We start from the raw sequence: 16898 nt of genomic DNA on the forward strand, positions 1-16898 counted from the left end.
AGTTCCAATTTCTCTGTAATGAAGTATGAGGCCAAATAATCTGTGAAGAATGAGGAGGCCAGAAGCGAGATAGGGGCCTAAGTCAGGGGCTGATATTCAGAGCAACTAACGTAGGAAACAGGAAGAGGAAGCAAAGCATGAGAGAAAACTAATGTATTGGTGTGTCGATCTCCAGGACCACGTTGGGCCCATGGCAGGGGCTTGGTGTGTGCTGCCTGGCTGGAGAGGCCAGTGAGGGGTTTTTAACCTTTTGGTGCCATCGACCCCTTCTCTAGACTTAGAGAAGGCTAGGGATCCTTTTTCAGAATAATTTTTAAAAAATAAATTTTAAAACATAGCATTAAAAAGGAAACCAATTATGATAAAATATTAAAATATCAAAAGTGAATTTATGATATAGTAGGATTCATACATTACTAACATATATATATCTTTATTAATGCATTCAATAGTGACTCTATCAGTGGGATTAATAACGCTACAAAGTTGTGATGAGCATAAATGATAATTAGAGATATCTACAACAACTGTTATGTGATATGAAAATATTGGTGACTGTTACTGGTAACAAAAATCACAGATACTGCTGATACTTTTCTGGTTTGCTACCTGCATGCATAATTGAAGTTAATGCTAAATTCAGTTAAAGGTTAGGGAAAATAAATACGTAATTTTTTCCATTGAAAATACGTGAACCACCTGAACTCTATCCTTGGACTCCTTGAGGGTACATAGATTCTGAGTTAAGACCTCCTGTGCTAAATGCATAGACAGAAGTATATGTGTTTACCCATACATATATACATAGTCACTGATGTGTTTGCAGATAGGAATTAATTTTCTGGATCAATTTTCATATGCCTTGTTCAAGGTAAATTTTGTTTGAAAGACTTAGCTGTTTTAGATATTAAGTAATTTGAGTGCATTTAGCCAGCCCCTTTGGAGAATCATTGAGGAGAAATCAGATTGTCTCTCTATAAAAATGTTAACCTTGCTAACCTATCTTCACCCAGAATGGTGGTTAGTGTGTATTGACAATAATTCCCCAATGTTTTAACTCTATTTCTGACATTTTAGTCAGAAGTGACATAATTTGTAATGCTTACTATTTATAGATGGTTTTATAAGTAAAATTATGGCAGTTTAATAGAAATAGTTATGTGTTATTTTGCTATTTTTGTTAAAATTTGAAAAAACTTAGAGGTCTGATTCAAATCTCACATTTTGTTGGTGAGGAAACTGAGACCCAGAAAGAGAAAGAGACTTTGTTCTGGTTATCTACTGCTGCGAAACAATTCATCCCCCCCAAACATAACAGCTTTAAATAAAAATATGTTTTATTTTTTCTCACAATTTTGTGATTCAGACATTCAGGCAGGGCTTAGCTGGGCAACTCTTTGACTCCACACAGCATTGACTGAGGTCACTCTGTAATATACAGCTGGTGGATGGGCTGGTCCACGGGTCCAAGAGAGCTCCATGCTATGTCTGAGCTGGAGGACTGTGCTAAGTGGAGACGTCATCTTGATGCCTACATGTGTCCTCTCCAGCATGGTGGTACCTGGTTCCCAGAAAGTGTCCCAAGAGGCCACCTAGATGAAAAATTCAAGACTTTATATGATTTAGTCTCAAAATTCCCAGAATGTCAATTCTGCTGCATTCTATCAAACAAGTGAAGGAGGCCAGCTCAGATTAGAAGGGAAGAATGTTAGACTCCAGCCTTCCAGCAGAGGAGCATCAAAGAAACTGTGGCCATCTTTCACCTATCACAGTCCCCCTTTTGGCCACAGACCATGAATATTTCTTCCACCTGCAAATACATTTACATCTCCCAAGACCTTCAGAATTCTCACCCAATTCTAGCTTCAGGCTCAAGCTGAGGTTCAGAATATTGTTATGTGAGTAAGTCTAGAAGTTGAATATGTTGAATAAAGACACGAGTTATCTGCCCCTTCACAGCCAACAGACAGTGGTGATACAGGAAGAGGATAAATATAACAGACATTCTCATCCAAACAGGTGGGAATAGGAGGCACATAGCAGTCACTGGTCTAGACCAATTCAGAAATCCAACTACGTATAAAATAGAACTGTGCACTTGTTGCCACTTCCTTGATTAGGCCCAGTCTTCCTCCCTGGGAATGATTCTCCCTGGTTCCGTTCTCTCTTCTTTGGGCTCTTGGTTTTACCCTCCGAGTCATCTTTTCTTTTGTATAACAAATGACCTATGCTTGGCTAGGTAGTTTTCTCAGTCTTCTTCCTTTGTGGGTACAAAGGTCTCTTTTCATTCTGGACTGTCCATTCAGCTAACTGCTTCTATAGTACAATTCTCTTAAAGCTCTCTTTGTGTGTTTGTAGGACTCTTTTTGGGGTTAATTCCATTAGATCAAAATCATACTCACAATTATCTTCCAGGTAAGCTCCTCTCTGGCTTGTTGTGACACAGGGTGCTATGGGACAAAGTCTTCAAGATTCTTGACACCTTTTTATCTAGATAAAAGATTTTACAACATTTTACCCTTAGATTCTTAAAGGCTCCTTTCCAGCCAGAGAGAATCCACTAGGCATTTCCTTAAGATTTTTCTCAGTCCTACTATGCACACCCTTAAATCTTTCTGAGTCTCAACAAAGGTCTTGTAGCAACACCTTTAAGATCTTTACCCTGAGACCATTTCTTACTTTGAGATTATTTTACCATCCAGAGATGCTGGGAATGGAAAACATTTTTGTTTTGGAAACAGGAAGTCTTGGCTTCCTTGTATTTCCTCTAAAATCTGCTTGAAAATTGTACATTTTCTTATTTAATCTAAATACTCTCTATGGCATTTTGTCACATAAAGTAAAAATAAACCAGTTGCTACTTTTGATGTTGTCTGGAAATCTCTTTAGCCTGATCTAATGGTTCATTAGTTTTTCTATTTTCTACATTACTATAGGCAACAGTTTCGCTGAACTTTCTACCACTACATCTTTTCTCCAGGCTCCAAAAACATTTTTCCTTTTGTCATTTGACAATTTACCAACAGTCTCATCCAAGCTCTTCTACCTTTCACCCACGTCTCCACTCCAAAGCCAATGCCACATGCTTTAGGATTGTGTTCTAACAGCACCTGCCTCCAGTACAAAATTCAGTTTCAGTTACCTATTACTGTGTAACAAGTTACTCCAAAATTTAGTAGTTCAAACAGCAACTATTTTTATATATAATTATAATAATTATATATAATTGTATAATTTTGAAGCAGTGTTGTGCTTCAGACATTTGAGTAGGGCTCAGCTGGCTGATTCTTCTGTCCCACCTGATGTCAGCTGGGTGAGTCCCACCCATGGTGTTTAGCTGACAGAAGGGTTGGTACAAAGGGTCTACGAGAAACTTACTCAAGCTGGTTAGGGAAATGGTTGGGATTGGAAACAGATCTTCCAGTTCCTACCACAGAGGTCTTTTCTTCTATCCCAGGTGGCCAAATCTATCTTTTAATTTTTTGTTGTAGGAAGATTTCTTATGCTTTTATCCAAACCTTTAGGAAGGAGAGAAGGAGGTGTTTTTCATAGACAGGAAATCATCCTTGATGTCCCTGAATCTATATGTGTAGACTCATTTATGGGATGTCCATGGGATGTTCTGGATTTTCATGCTTCTCAGATGCTCTTTGCATGCTGGTAGCACAATTGGGAATAATATGTACATACAGTGCTTTTTATTCTTATTTTGTCCTTACTGTCTGAGCAAGAAGGCATTCAATTATAACTTATCTTTAATTCACTAAGCTCTGCTGTGTCTAACCTGCCTTTCTGATGATGAAGCAAATTTCCTATATTCATATTTCCCTGTTATAACTGGGGCTGCCCAATAAGGAACTGTAATCCTTGCCCCTAGAAGTAGGATTCATAATCAAGAGGATATCAAGACTTCAACATCAGCGGAGCCTGGTAGTAAGTCCTACTCTAACCTTGTACTGAGATTTATAGGACTCCTAAGCCCTTCCTTATTCAATTGACCAAGGCTATAGCTGTGCTCTTAATATCTGTATTGGGTTTCACTTTTAGTTCATTTTGCCTCTGTCTATTCTTATGTGATGGGCGTCCATCTTGCTCTCCTATCAGATAGAATATGGGGATTATTTTAAAATAGTGATAAAAGCACATCAGAAATCTTTCAGTGGGAAGGATTAATGTGGATTCTAGGGGAAGAAATAGGTTTGCTTCTTTGCTAAAAAAACACAATGAGTAGAGGAAAAAGAATCAGAAGAATAAAAAAGACATAGGACATTATCCCAAGCAAAATGGACATGAAAAACAAACTACAGAGCAAGTACTATGCACAGCTATTGACCAAAAAGGCGAGAGGCTGAGATTTGGAAAACAAATATTTTTCAACACAGACACATACAGAGCCAGAAGGCATTATAGTGTTTTGTGGGGTTTTTTTTCAACATCGTCTATGCTGAGAGAATTTATGATCACAACATTTCTTCATGATTTTTTAAATTAATAATATCAAAAGGGAGCTTGGCATATTAAATGAAGACTCTGTTTTCCACAATGGATTCAGCAGTAGATACCCCAGAATTGTCCCAAAAAGGAGTGAGGAGAAGTGTGCAGGCCTGGGGACCTCCAGTTAGATTTGCATCTCTTCTTAAAGAACTAACATATGACAGCCTGTGGATTTGAATAAACGCATGAATGTCATCAATTTAAGAGTTTAAATCGCCAAGTCACCCAAACTCTGATACATAATAAGCTATTTACAAGAATTCTAGCTACTCCTCAAAGCAGAGCTCTTTTTCCCTCAGGAAAAATGATTTTGTGAGGCCACAATATATCATACAGTATATATGTATACTGTATACCATACATATTCGTAAGTGGACCGTCACATTGAAGGAGAAGACTGGAGAAATGCTAGACCAGTCATCCAAAGAGCATCCTGTTTTTGTTTTTTGACCCAAATGTATAGAAAATATCTTCAACTAATCAGATTATTATATTATACTGTCACATTTGAGACTGTTCCATAAAGTCACAGAATGAAGTGTTGGAAGGCCCGTTACTGCACTGGTGACAGCATGGGATTCAGAGGGATCGAGAGACCTTTCCAAAGTCACAGAACCAGCTAATGTAAGAACTGAGGCTGAGTCCATTCTCCTTCCTAAATTTGAATTTCCAAATCTGAGCCTCTCCCCATACATGCAAATACAGTTTTTATATTTACTGTTTTAAAATCTGGTCTGCCTCTTGATTTTTTTTTATTCATATGGCTTTGGATTTTTATTACTTCTCATTTACTCCTTTATTCATTCAGTTGACAAATATTTGAGTGGCTACTGTGTTATGTGCTGGGTATGTCTTATGCTCTGGGTGATACCGCACGTGAGGACTTTATATCCCACTGGGGAAACGTAGACAATCAAGTAATCAATAAATAAAATAAAATAAAAGGGCCAAGGGTGCTAGGGGTAACTCTTTCATATAGAATGGACAGAAGGACAACTTCTCTAAGACAAGGTGACTTTGAAACAGAGATATGAAGGAGTCAAGGAGCCAGGCAGGGCAGGCTTTGTGGGTGTACTTACCTATGTAGCCACACTTGATTTAATACTCTGCTGTTGCCATCTTAAGATTCTTAATAATTTTTTAACAAAATACATTTCATTTTATACTGGGCCCAACAAATTATGTAGCTGGTCCTGGACCAGGAATGAGCCATGTGATAGTTGGGAGAAGAGCACTCCAGGCAGGGGGCACCAGTGAGAACACAAGAGCTGAAATGAACAAGGAAGAGAAGGCCAGTAAACTGGAGTGGGGAAGGCAAGAGGGGAGAGTGACAGGAGCTGACATCAGGGAGGTGGGGGAGAGTGGACCCTTGCAATTGGCTGTCACTCTGAGTAAGATGGCAAAGCCATTGACCAGAGTGGTGACATAATTTGACCTTCATTTTAAAGCAATTATTCTGGACTTGACTTATTTGGTTATTACGAATTCACTGTAAGATTTACCTATTTCCCAAAATACACTAACAGCAATTTTGCCAAAATTAGCTACATAACTGATAAAGAAGCCTTTTTAATTTTTTAAATTCAAAATGTTAAATAAAGATTTTAAATACTTCATGAAAATAACAAATTATCAACTCCCTATGGTTATATAGACTAAACCTTTAAAAAAATTTTATTCCTTTCCTAGACAGTTTGAATTTTTAGAACCTTACAGCTATAATTCCTAAACACAAATAATCCTGTCCACAGAAATATCCTTTTCTTTACCTATTTTTACTGGAAAAGGGACTGTACATATCCTAGAGAATGTTTAATCTTCTGCTGTACTTCAGTTTCCTCCCTTGAGAGAGAGAAGAAAAAAAATCATGCTCCATTGTTGAATAACACCACTATTTCATGAAAGAAGATGTTTCTGCCAAATGTCCAAGGGAAGAAATCTTAATCCTATTGCTGGTTAGAGCATTTCTTTTTGAAAAAAATAAAAATTACAAGTTTCTGAAATGAAATCTGAAGATTATCCAGTATTAAATATATAGCATTTTAAAAATGGATATAAGAGCGTGAAAAGAAAATTTGAAGTTACCAAAGGATATTCTAGAGTGAAAGAGGGAAGTACTGGGTACACAAAGTATATTAGAGCCTTCTATTTGTAGTTATAGAGGTACCTTTGTAATCTGGGTCCAGTGTGACTGTCAAAATTGATGCGAGGCTCTTGGAAGAGGAAAATATAATGCACGCAGCATCCTTCCAGCACTTTGCAAGTACTATTGCATCTTCTATCTCACTATATCCTCACCATTCCTGAAATGGGTAAGTTGGGTTTTATTTCTAATGTGAGATGAAGAAATGGAAGCCTAGAGAATTGAAATAATTAGCTCACAGTTGATGGCAAACCACTGACAAAACAGGAATCTAGACATCTTGACTGTCAGTTCAGTGCTCATCCCATGTCCTCATACTTGTTCCCTTGATGTTAAGCAGATGAAGCGGCAACTGCATGTGCTTTGTGAAGTAGACCAAAACAAATCTGTTGTACAATGATCACTGATGATGGTGCAAGGAGCAAAAAAAGATAGGAAAAAACCACACACACACTGTTTAAAAGGAATATAAATTGGAATTCTTCACAATGAAAAACTTCTGTTTTGCAAACGATACTGTTAAGGAAATGAAAAGACAAGCCATGGGCTAAGAGGATATATTGGCGAAACAGAAAGGACTTGTATCCAAAATATATAAATTGCTCTGCAAATTCAATAATAGGAAAACATCCAACCAATTAAACATGGAAAAATATTTGAAGACACTTCACCAAAACACAGGGATGACAAGCCCAGGAGAAGTCACTCATCTTCATTAGTCATCAGAAAAATGCAAATTAAAATCACAATGAGACACTGCTACACACCTAATACAAAGGCGAAAATAAAAATACCAGACAATATCAAGAGGTGATAAGCATGTTAAGTGACTGGAATTCTCATATCTTGCTGGTGGGAATGCAAAATGTAGAACCATTTAGCAATTTTTTTTTGTTTGTTTTGTTTTCTAAGTAGAGGGAAGGATTTTTTTTTTTTTAATTTATTTTTTTATTTTTGTCTGTGTTGTGTCTTCATTTCATGCGAGGGCTTTCTCCAGTTGCAGCAAGCGGGGGCTACTCTTCATCGCGGTGCACGGGCCTCTCGCCGTCGCGGCCTCTCTTGTTGCGGAGCACAGGCTCCAGACGCGCAGGCTCAGTAGTTGTGGCTCACGGGCCTATTTGCTCCGCGGCATGTGGGATCCTCCCTGACCAGGGCTCGAACCCGTGTCCCCTGCATTGGCAGGCAGACTCTCAACCACTGCGCCACCAGGGAAGCCCCATTTAGCAATTTTTTATAAGTCACTGAACAACCCAGAAGTGCCACTCCTAGATATTTACCCAAGAGAAATGAAAACATGATCACATAAAGACCTGTGCCTGGATGTCTATAGCAGCTTGGTTCACCATTTCTCTAAACCGAAAACAACTCAAAATGCACTTTAATAAGTGGATAAACAAACTGTGGTACATCCATGTAAAGGAACACTATTCTGGAGTGAAAAGTACTGAAGCGTGTAACACCCTGGATGAATCTCAAATGCATTCTGCCAAATGAAAGAAGCCAGACTCAAAAGGTTGCATACTTTATGATTCTATTTACATGATAATCTGGAAAAGGCAAAAACGGATCAGTAGTTGCCAGGGGCTGAAAATAGAGGGAGAGCTTGACTGCCAAGGGGCATAGGACATTTTTTGAAGGAGATGGGACAGTTTTAAATCTTGACCCTGGTAGCTGTTACATTATTTGTAACCTGATGTGTTAAACTCATAGAATTGCATATCAAAATGGTCAATGTCATACGTAAATTATGCTACATTTAAAAAGGAATACAAATACATAAAATCTAGTTGAAATCAAAAGACATGATAACTAGTTGATGTCAAAAGAACAAATATGCCAGACAATAAAAAAAACATAAATTGTCCAAAGTGTCTCCTATTTGACAGTAAACTTAAGTTAGCAGTTGAAATGTCCAGTTACTATCTTTGAAAGTGAAGATGAATCTAACATCTGATTGGTTAGAGCCCATGTACAACTTTGAATACTACATATTAATGATAACATAAGAATGAAATAGAGCAATGAGTGATCTAAATAGCTATTTAATATAATTTTCTAAATGAAATAATTAACCAAAAAGGCCTTTACTTACTAATTTATTCAGCTATACAGAAATACAGAAATAATCTGAATAATCAAGCCTCCAGGATATAAACTGGAAAATCTTTACGCAACAAAGGCAAATAGCCTGAGGCGCCACTCGCGGTGGGGCAGCGGCAGGCAAGGCCATGGCGGCGGCAGCAGCTCGTGGGGCCGGTGCAAGGGCGGCTGCCGGACTGCGGTTCGGGGGCGGTTGCACGCGGGCCCCGCACGGGGCCCTTATGCAGGGCACCTGGGACCGCCCCGGACATGAAGCCCTACCTTTGGGAGCGCTACTGGGAGGCGAAGAGGAACATGGAAGAACTGGTTACTTCAGTTGTGAGCAACTTGTTGAATCCAGATGCCATCTTCTCAATGACAGGAGCCTGTCAGACATTGAAATCTACAGCTTTGATTATGATTACACCTTGGTGTTTTATTCCAAGCACCTCCACACACTGATTTTTAATGCCGCTCGGGACCTTCCCATCAACGAACACAGGTATCCCATGGAAATCAGGAAGTATGAGTATGACCCAAACTTTGCAATCCGTGGACTGCATTATGATGTGCAGCGGTCGGTCTTGATGAAGATCAGTGCTTTTCATTACATCCAGCTAGGAACTGTCTACAGAGGCCTCAGCGTGGTCCCTGATGAGAAAGTCATTGAAATGTACCAGGGCTCCCACCTGCCTTTGGAACAAATGAGCAACTTTTATGAGAGTTCCCATGGAAACACCATGACATCATGTCCATGTTCATGGACATCTTCTCCCTGCCCGAGATGACCCTGCTGTCCTGTGTGAACGAGTACTTTCTGAAGAACAACATCGACTATGAGCCTGTGCATCTGTACAGAGACGTCAAGGATTCAATTCGGGAGGTGCACACCAAAGGAATCATGTACAGAGCAGTTGAAGCAGATACTGAAAAGTACATCTGCTACCCTGTGCAGACCCGTGCAGTGTTGGCCAAACTGGCTGATCATGGCAAGATGATGTTTCTCATCACCAATAGCCCCAGTAGCTTTGTGGACAAAGGGATGAGGTATATTGTTGGAAAAGACTGGAGGGACCTGTTTGATGTGGTCATTGTTCAGGCGGAGAAGCCAAACTTCTTTAGTGATAAGTGGAGTCCTTTCCGAAAGGTGAATGTGAAAGGTGTCTTACTCTAGGATAAAATCTACACGTTGCAGAAAGGCCAGATTTATAAGCAGGGCAATTTATATGAATTTTTGAAGCTTACTGGATGGAGGGAATCCAAAGTGTTGTATTTTGGTGACCATATATACAGTGACCTGGCGGACTTGACCCTAAAAGCATGGCTGGTGAACGGGTGCAATTATCCTGGAATTGACATCTGAGCTCAGAATCATGAACATGGGACAGTACATTCAAACTATTACCTGGCTACAGACCTTGACTGGGTTATTGGAGCAGATGCAGGTTCACAGAGATGCGGAGTCACAGCTGGTTTTGCAGGAGTGGAAAAAGGAGAGGAAGGAGTTGAGAGAAATGACCAAAGGTTCCTTCAGCGCCCAGTTTGGAAGCTTGTTCCGCATAGACCAGAACCCCACGTACTTCCTGCGGCGCCTGTCGCGATTTGCCGACATCTACGTGGCATCCCTGAGCTGCCTCCTGAGCTGTGACATCAGCTACACGTTCTACCCCCGGAGGACCCCGCTGCAGCACGAGCTTCCTGCCTGGTCTGACAGGCCCCCGGCCGCCAGGCTGCCACTCCTGCAGGAGGCCCAGGCCAAGTAGCCAGTGGCCCAGCCACGCTGGGCGCGAAAAGCCAGGACCAGCGGCTGGCCTGCACTGGGCAGACGTGACTGTCGCTTACAGACATGCCTTGTGATATCTATTTTGTACATTACGGAGGATACCCCCCAGCTCATGAAGACAGGAGCTCGTAGCCCACGGGGACTGCCTTCCTGTACATGTGGGGACAGCGGCTGGCTTCCTGTCAACACCCTGTGATCAGCCTTCTTGTTTACTAAGGTACCGTAACTGGCGTCAGATTTTCTGGGATGGGGAGCCTTCTTGATACCATCTCTGGATTCCAGCAGGTGACATTTTGAAACTCTTCTTGACTCTTCCATGGAAAACGCATGGAAAAACTGAACATTCACAGGCAGTGCAGGGGCCCAGTGATGTGCACCGGTGAAGTGCTCACAGAAAGCTGATGCTTGAGCGAGCGCTCCGATAGCACACCACGATGTCAGCGGCAGAGATGGTCCCCAGACAGCAGCCGGTTCCCAGATATCTTCTCGTACTAGGGCTTTGGCACTCTGGTGCCTCACTTGAAAGCAGACTCAGCCTCTCTGGAAGTCTTTCGTGAGAAAGAACAAGAGAAGTTGCAAGTCCTTGGCCTTGATGGTCCTCAGTATCCGTTTCCCGTGTCCTGCCCCCTGTGGGGGAAGGACCATCGTGCCCCAAGTGATGGGCAGGTTCACTCTTTTCCCCAGAAAAGGAGGGCAGAGAGAGAAGAGCTTCTGGTTAAATTCCAGCCAGCAGAACAGACTTTGTAGAATGAGGCTGCGAGAAACGAACATGTCAGAAGACAAATGCCAGTGCATTTGTTGTGGGTCTCCCAGGACTTTATTTTACCTGAAACTGCTACCCGTGTATTGCTTGAATGTGATCATTGGAGGATGGAAAATGAAACAAAAAAAATGTCCTTGTAATGAAGTGCCACACCGTGACCCCTACCGGGTGTGTTGCAATCTTATTAAAACGTGTATTCCCCAAAAAAAAAGAAAAAGAAAAAAAAAGACAAAGAGCAAAAAACATTACCTTTGAGGGCTATTCTTCAACTGGTCAAAAGGAATAGATGTTCTATAAGTGCTTGAGAACCATCACAACTTTAGTTCTTAGTACTGTATGTGATTATTGCTTATTTGCCTTAAGTATTTGATATTTAAGTATTTGACATGTTGCCAACATGGTCAGAACCCTATCAATCACCCTTTTTCATACTTCATTTCTAGTAGCTTTCATGATCTAGTTGTCTTAATGAAAAAGCCTGGTCATTCTGTGGAATCTCTTTTCCTGTCTTGGCCTTTCACGCAGCCTTTGCTCTCTTGTGAAAATGCAAAGATCTCGAGTTTAGGAAACACGGTCATGCTTGTCCACGAGGTAGAGAAACACTACTTTGTATTCGGGCAATCACACTGTAAAAATAAAAATGGGAGAATCAAAGAGGAACAAATGAAAGGAACCTTGAAATACTATTTTCACATCTACTAAAATAACAACTGTAAACAAACAAGCAACGATAGTTCTCATCCCTGCTGATGCTATGATGAAAGTGGTACATCAGTTTTTGCTTAAGTGGCCTTATCAGTTTCTAAAATTATTTGTGATAACAAAATGGAAGTACAGTGCCTTGCAAGGTCTGAAAAATCTACATTTGATTAAATAATTCTCCGTTTAGGAATTTATCCAAAGGAAATAATTTGACGGGAGAAGAAATGATGCCTGACCCATATATCAACCCAGAATGAGCTAAAATAGCATTAAAATAGAAAGCTAATTAAATGTACACCATTAGGGGAATTGGATAAAAGAGAAAAGAAATTTAGTGGAATACAGACTTCGGGAACTTCTTAGGTAGCATGAGAATTAGCTTTAGCTACCTGTGCTCAGCACCTATGTTTACACATCCCTTTTCCTCCTGTATCACCCCTCCAATTGTTCTAAGCACCATTTAACAAACTATACCTTTCATTTATTTTCTTCATTATTTGTCTCCTTTAACAAAAGCCACCCCTTGAGTGCAAGGATTTTTGCCTGTTTTCTTCACTGTTGTTTTCTCTGTGCCTAGAGCAGTTCCTGGCACATAGCAGACACTAAATAAATATTCATTAAACAATTATAAAAAATGAATGCAAATATACTCAGTAAGGACTTTTTAGTAGCCTGATTTTGATTCTGTTTCACTTTTTGCTTTTTATTTAGCCATTTAAAAAAATTTGTTCATTCAGCAAATATTTACTAAGCCCTGCTCTGAGCCAGGCATTGTAATAGGTGCTGGTTCATAGACATGACCCAGACAGTTGTTATCCTGTAGCATCATGGGGCTCACAGTCTGATGGAGAAGAGGGCCCTGGAGCAGGAATCACGAGGGAGACGAACTGGGAGGAGAGGGTGCTATAGGGATATACGACAAGGGACTTCCCCTCCCTAGGGATTAGAGAGCCTTAGGGATCAAAGCCTTGAGGGGTGAGGAACAGCTGACTAGGGGAGGATGTTCCAGGCCTGGTGGACACACACGTGAAGGACCTGAGCCATGATTCTGGCACTTCCGAGGCCAGGAGGGCCGAAGTCGCTGTGGTTGGGGTCATGCCCACTGCGGGGAGCATCGTGCATGCTGAGAACCTGAAGGCAGACTGGAATGAGGAGGCCCTGGACCCTCTTAAGCACTTGGGTCTCCATCTTGAGGGCGATGGGAAATTATTGGCAAAATATAGATGTAACAGAAGAATGATCTGGTTGAACCTGAAGTTTGTAGAAATGGCTGTGGTTCCATATAGAGCATGGGCAGGAGGCATACATATAAAACCGGAGAGAGCTGGTCCCAGAGCGTAACACAAGCATGAGCTGCAGGTCCTGGGTCCAATTCCTATTGTGTTCTTCGATCTCCCCTGGATAAAGGAGATCTCTGTTCTGTCTGCCTCACTGAGTGGATATAAGAGGTGCCGTGGTTATAAGGCTGAAAAATGCTGTTAATGTGAGGTGTGGTTTATCTTTTTCATCTGACCTGGGCAAGGAGAGCATGAAAATGAGGAGAAGGTCTGTATCGTCTCAGTACTCATATGTGAGCTGAGAAATGGGCTTATTCTCATTGATAGTCCATCTGAAGATAATATGAAGACATTTGTTTGACTCATACTTTCAATTCCTTTGATCAGTTTTCACAGGCTTAGTGATGCGGTACATTAAGTGACCTCTGTTTTCTTGCTTTCACCATATAGATTAATTTGGTAGCAGAAACAGAGGCTTGCTATGCAATTATGAAGATGCGAATGGTTGCATAGTTCTTCCCACTGTCCCACAAACAGGCCTGGGCCCTGGCAGCATGTCCTGAGGGAGCGGTTTCCCTGTGGAGGGCCCTAACTCGCAGGGCGGGATGCTGGCTGCTGGTCCCCCCCCACCCCGCCCCTTCTCCACTTCTCATCAGTTCTTCGCCTGCTGCGGCTTGGGGCCCAGCCTTTCAATTATTCAGGAATCAGAAAGTATTTGTTGCCTGATGCAGGATTTGCTTTTATTCAACAGAACAAAACCCTGGTAGGTGAGATTCACCACCTGGGCAGCTGGGTCTCTGGATACTTGCAGGTTGCTTTCAGAGGGGCAGTTGCTCTGGGAAGGGGTTCGGTTCAGACGGCATATAAAGTGGATGGAAGAAGGGAAAAGAGACAAACAGATGAATAGGGAACATGCTGATTTTGCCTTCTATTTGTCCAGCTAGAAAACTACAGCATGCTGAAATATACAGAAACCTCAGGTGCTGGTTGAGGAAAGAGGCAGCTTTGCAGGGAGTGGTGAGAATTCCGGTTCCAGCCTAGATTCTGCTGCTAAACCGTCCTGTGTCTCTAGGAAATCATCTCTCCTCTTTGGGCCATCGTCTCTTTACCTGTGAAATGAGAAAGATGGATTATTTGATCTCTAAGATCCCTTCACTTCTGTGACTTAATTTCAGAGTGATGTTCAGATCTTGGTGCCAGCCCTTACTAGATCCTCTGCTTCGGATGGAGCTGGTGCTGTTATAATCTCTTCTCTTCATTGTCATCCATTCAATTCTTTATTCTTTCTTTCAACAAACGAGTATTGAGCACTTGGTGTGTACCTGAGGGAACCCTTCCAGGGGATCCTAGACTGTGGGTCTTGTGTGATACAGCCAGATTATGAAGGGCAAGTTAGGTATCACTTCTCTTATGGCTTTCTAACTAGACTCTGAAGACTGGTTTAGTTCTAGAAGCCATGAGACCTACTCATTTATGCATCTATTCATTCAGCAAACATTGACTGAGCATAAACTATAAGCCAGGTGGCATATAAGGGAAAATCAAAGTTGAATCAGGTCAAGGGCTTGCCCTCAAATGTACATGGTTTTGTTGATAAGACTGATATATATTCGGAAAACTATAATGCAGAGGGATAAATGCAAAAAAAATTTACAGGCACTGGAAATTATGAGAGCACACAGGAGCAGCATCTTTGAATACTGACCAGGGAGCCAAGGCACACCTCTCAAGAGGGCCTGGGATCTATATTACGTATATATGGGATATATATTATTTATATATAATTATGAAATACATTTGTATGAAACAAAATTCAGAACATTCAAAAAAGAAAATAAAGATTAATAGTTATCTCATAATTCAGAGAAAATAACTAAAATTTTTTTTAAAATATATAATTTTGGTATACCTCTTCAAGGTATTTTTGATGTCTTTTCTTTCATTGTTTTGTCCCAAAAAATCACACATAAATACTGCTTTGTAAGTTGCATATTCATTTGATAATATATCATTGACTTTTTCATATCATAAACAAAATTCTACTTTATTATTTTAAGAGCTGTGTATCATATTCTGTTGTATAGATGCCCTGTTATTCTTTTTTTTTTTTTTTTTTTAATGTGTTGAGGCGATATCCTTGCCTTGTTCTTTTTTATTTATTTATTTATTTATTTTTGGCTGTGTTGGGTCTTCGTTTCTGTGAGGGCTTTCTCTAGTTGCGGCAAGCGGGGGCCACTCTTCATCGCGGTGCGTGGGCCCCTCACTATCGTTGCCTCTCTTGTTGCGGAGCACAGGCTCCAGGCGCACAGGCTCAGTAGTTGTGGCTCACGGGCCTAGCTGCTCCGTGGCATGTGGGATCTTCCCAGACCAGGGCTCGAACCCGTATCCCCTGCATTAGCAGGCAGATTCTCAACCACTGCGCCACCAGGGAAGCCCCTGCCCTGTTATTCTTTTAGCTAATGTCCTATTGATGGATTTGGGTTATTCTAAGTTTCCAGTATTATAAACAACATTGTGATAAACACGCTTCTCTTTAGGACAAATTCTTAGAAGTTGGATATCTAGGTGAAAGGATATTTTAAATATTGACACACATTGCCAGACTGTGCTTTAGTTTAAAAGCAGAGTTATATGTGTGTGAGTGTATGTGTGTGTATGCACTCACACATGCACATGAATTTGCTTTAGCTAATATTAACTGAGCACTTACTATATTCCAGATGTTAGACTAAGCACTTTAGATACATTATGTGATTTAATGATTGTAACATTTCAGCCCCAGCTGAAGTCCATATACTCGTTAGAAGAGATACTTTAAGGAATATAATCCAGAAACACATTTTATTTGCTAACCCAAGAAACTTAGTGGTATTTGGAAGTAGAAGGGTAAGCATATAAAATATGAGAGGGATAATAAAATCTTGGTTTTAGCCTTGCTAAGATGTCAGTCTTAGCCATTGGTCACAGTTCATGACCTGTAAACTTAAATCCAAATGGAGAAGTTGCCCAACAAGAGTCTATGCTTGCTTCTGTGATGCACATCCAACTTTGCAGTAGTCCAGGGCATTTTTAGTTCTCTGTACCAGCTGATGTTGCTGCAGTGTTTCCTAGAAATAGGGAGACCCTAGGTCTTGATTTGCCCAGGACAGTCCTGGTCTATGCCCGTTGTCTTGAAGTAATTATTAATTTTGCATCCTTTCATTCTCAAAAGTGTCCACTTTGGAAAATAATTTACTTTGAGGAAATTTGTTACAGACTGGGCAGGGATTGCTGATGAGACTGAGTCAAGTTTGGGCAGTGAGATCACCAACTCCTGCCCCTTCCATTACACTGTAGGTCAGGCATCTCTTTATCTTACTTTCTAAAGAAAGTCACGTCCCCTGAAATGCACCAGGATATCTGGTTTCCTCACTTATCCAAATAATAGCTGACAATCACAGAAAAAGCAAAAGTATCTGTGTAGTGAGAATTAGTGTGTTCTATAATAAAATTCTTGCCTTTGTCTGTGGGAAACATTCTTATTCAAAGCCTGTCTTCTCTTCTTTTACTCACAGACCTCCAAAAGCTTGGGTATCTTATTTCCCACCCACAGGTGATTAAAGGGATAGGTTAGAAAGAGAAAGAATGCCTAAGGCAAACACTTCGGCATGAGCAGGC

The 16898-nt window shown here is 40.8% G+C and overlaps 1 long non-coding RNA gene and 1 pseudogene across 1 annotated transcript in view; both read left to right on the forward strand.

Moving 5' to 3' along the window:
• LOC132377156 (uncharacterized) overlaps nucleotides 1–16898 on the forward strand; it is an 82826-nt gene that overhangs the window by 26906 nt on the left and 39022 nt on the right. The gene's annotated exons all lie outside the window — the stretch shown is intronic.
• Nucleotides 8362–10479, forward strand: LOC132377287 (5'-nucleotidase domain-containing protein 3-like; annotated as a pseudogene).

The sequence above is a fragment of the Balaenoptera ricei genome, chromosome 13 (assembly GCF_028023285.1).
Source record: "Balaenoptera ricei isolate mBalRic1 chromosome 13, mBalRic1.hap2, whole genome shotgun sequence".
Classification (NCBI taxonomy): Eukaryota; Metazoa; Chordata; class Mammalia; order Artiodactyla; family Balaenopteridae; genus Balaenoptera; species Balaenoptera ricei.